We start from the raw sequence: 3,721 nt of genomic DNA on the forward strand, positions 1-3,721 counted from the left end.
GTGAGTCCATGATCTTGATCGTACACGATTGCGTGCATGATTAGTGTACGATTGAATCGGGGGCGTCACAAGTTGGTATCAGAGTCGACTGCCTGTAGGAATCCCCCTTTCCAACTCCTTGGCCGAAGTCGAGTCTAGTCGTTGAAAAACTTTTACTAACATGGCTGTGTGGCCCATGGGCCCACATTGCCATCGGGTGGTAGTAGGATCTTTTACTCCTCGACCTATACTCTGGGACTCTGATCTCTCTACTATTCGGGTTAAATGAATTTGCTAACTCTAAGATTAGGATCTCGTGATCGCATCCACCCGAAGAGCCCCTTATTGCAGAGGATCACCTGCTACATCAGAAGATTCCGAAGATACTCTCTGATGTTCTCTCGAGACTTGTGCCCATCACTTTGGCTATTCCTGACCACCGATAAATCCATACGGATAACTACTTACACTTGCCATTCATACGATCATCCCCCATTGATCTTGTTATTACAAGATACCCCGAAGTTTTCTCTATTGTTCCGAGAATACTTTGTGCCTACTGCCTAACAGTTCTTTGCCACATGAATACCCCCTTCAAATAAATTCTCGCACTTATCGAGTATCCGCTCATCCCCCGGTTGTTCATGTATTACACAAAAGTCTTTGAAATACCACCCGATATTCCGAAAATCCTCAGCAACCTATTGCTCTGGAATTTCTTGTTTGCTTTCATTATGATTAATCCAATAAGTATGTAAATCTTATTGACATTCCTTGTCATTACCATTTTGAGTCTGTTGACTCAATATGTTTGCGAATACACGCAATCATCATTGATCCTTATAAATTACCTTTCCGACTGAGCTGCCATTCTTTTAACTGGAATTGGTTCTCGACCAATCCAATTGTCTTTGATTGTACCCTACGGCTATTCAACTTATCCACCCCTAATCAGAGCATTGCTTCTGATCCCTTGATTTGGAAATCATAATTTCTTTGCATTTGACAATTGAGTTAGTCAGTTGTTTCTATAATCTGCTTCCTCTAGTTGAGTACCGATGCTCACGTCAGATCCCTTGTGGACCACCAGATCCTTTGTTGGATTTTATCTGACAACGCCCTTCATATTCAATAAACTTGTGAGCCTTTTCTCGGATACATAATGCCTTTGGTAGATTGTATCGTCTGCTTTCTCAACCATGCTCTGCCTTCGAGCTTGAGATAATTACTTCTAAAAGATTCTGGTATAGGATTCTAAGATGCCCCGATGGGTTGAACCTATGCCTTCCTTAATATGTGTGAACTCGAAAGTTTTCACGAGTCGTACTCTTCTGGTATTTTGCCAGATAAGATTTCAACGCTATAAGTTCATCGAAAGCGAGAAGTGAATGAAAGGGTATGCATTGGAGAAGTGGGAGTCGACCTTGAACTTTGTGTTCATGCCCATGGACGCGATGTATATCCTATCATGGAAGCTTCTTGTAACAATAACTATTTCCTTGATAACTAACATATGGTATCTGTGAATTGATCCCTTGCAACCGTGGTTCCGACCATGATTGTTCTTCTTTGATCTCATTTCTCGGACAATTTAAAACAATTGTCTCCTATGGATCAATACGCCAGTCCAACCTTTACTTTGATCTTGTGTCGAGTATTACCCCCCTGGTATCTCGAGATTATCATGGAACTGCATAACTTCTTATGAGTTCTTCATCAAGTGCTACCTTCCAACTAATTCCAATTTTTCACGGGCTCTGAGTTATTATACACTCAAAGACACCGATAACTGAACCGAGTCCGCACTACGGTTCAACAACTCTTCAGTAAGCTTCTATAAATACGAGTTTGTACCCGATCACGCCATTCCTAGCCTGTTTGGCTATATCATTGTCGTGATGATATTAACTGCGCTACCCGGTCCTTCTTCTCGGAGCACAATTTTCGACGATGAACTAACCTTACGTCGATCCTCATCGTCATACCATTTCGCCTTGAACAACAAGCTTGGTTTCGAGTTGTGTCGTACCCTTGGTTCCAATAACCTTTCACTTCATCATTACTTTGACTTGATGTCGTCGCCGATCGATTACATCTTCATGAACTCTCGCGACAAAGGTGTCGTGATCATCAACATTCTGAGCTCATCTAGGATATCAATTGAATTCATGATGAGAAATACCATCCTTGTCCCTCGATGATTTGAGTTATCATCGGCAACATTCTTGCCTTCCCCCCCCCCAACACAAACTTGTTCACAACTTGTGTTGTACCTTGGTTTCCTTGCTATCCAGCAATTGTTCTTCTTTACCTCGGAAGTATTACCATCTCTTTTTGTCAAGAATGTGGTGAGAATTTCACCACCTCTTAATAATTCTTGATATCATAATACTTCTTGCCATCTTCGTTCATTCCTTGGTCCCCGTATTGTTTTCAACCGGAATACCGACAATGGAGCTATGACGTGTGAATTCAAAACTTCTAACAACCCTATTGCTTTGAAGTGAATGGGCGATAGTTCATTCTAAGTCCTTCGCTAATTGAATCACCATTCTGACATTGGTCGTGCAACCCAACCCATATTTCGGGCGCACCTTTCAACCAATGTTTAATTGTGTATGTTTCCTCGAGCATACTTCCTTATATCATTTGATCTGACAAATGTTATCTCCTTGTTCACTTAATGGTGGAAATCCATCTTTTGGGAATCTCGGTGAATTGCCGTTGAGTTCACCAGACACCTCCTTGTCCTCTCCTTGGGTTAATGATGGACTCTTGTTAACGGAAATCACTTCATAGTTCATTTCCCCGAGAATCTTACAATGTCATCTCGTCAATTTGCATTGCACCTTTTCTTCTCAGGTATCCTAAGTTGAGGTATCCTGACACCAATCGGATCTGAATCTCGGTCAGATATGATGGATGGGACAACTTTCCAGGAGTTATGTTGTTTGTCCTTTGATGACCCGGTAACATGATGTCATGCCTAGCACCCCCCCCCCCGGCTGGAGGACCTATCACTATAGATTCCTTTTCAACAAGGTTATCCGTTCATCCATGGGGAAATTGTAAGACTTATTCTACAAGTTATTCCTGACGGATCCTTCGTGTTTCCAAAGTTTGATCTTCACCTGAAGACCATGTCAATGCTACCTCGAAGCATGTCAATGGTACTCCGATTTTCAACAGGAACATTTGAAGCACGATGCTAAATTTTGTTTATCATTTATCCTAACACCGTTGTATGGGTAATATCATGAGGTTCCTCCCCCCCTTACCTAAATGGTTGTCTACTTTATATCCTGTCATGGATATCTTACTCTGCTTGTCCTTGGGAAGGATATACCCCTGATATATGTGTTTAAACACATTTTCCTTTCCATTATTGGTTTAACCTTTCTTGTGATCTATATAATCTAAGCAGTAATAATTCACTGCGTAGGTAAAACACCTCGGTGTACAACTCTGACAGTGAGACCCTGTTTCTATTGTTGATGGCATTTCGGTAACCGCTGATGGATGAGAACTTTGCCTCTTGGCCCGCCTCGTTCAACGAGCAGGAAAATAGTTCTCTTCGTCCCTCGCCCTTGGTATCGACGTTGTCGCCGACATAATCGACAGGCTACCCCCCCTGACATGCCTTGCTTGCATGATCACGCAAGACGTCTCCGCCCTTCCTACTTCTAACCCACATGGTGGGCCATAACCCACAGGTCCACTGGATCGAAACCTGACTCTCCTG

The sequence above is a fragment of the Triticum dicoccoides genome, chromosome 5A, assembly GCF_002162155.2.
Source record: "Triticum dicoccoides isolate Atlit2015 ecotype Zavitan chromosome 5A, WEW_v2.0, whole genome shotgun sequence".
Classification (NCBI taxonomy): domain Eukaryota; kingdom Viridiplantae; phylum Streptophyta; class Magnoliopsida; order Poales; family Poaceae; genus Triticum; species Triticum dicoccoides.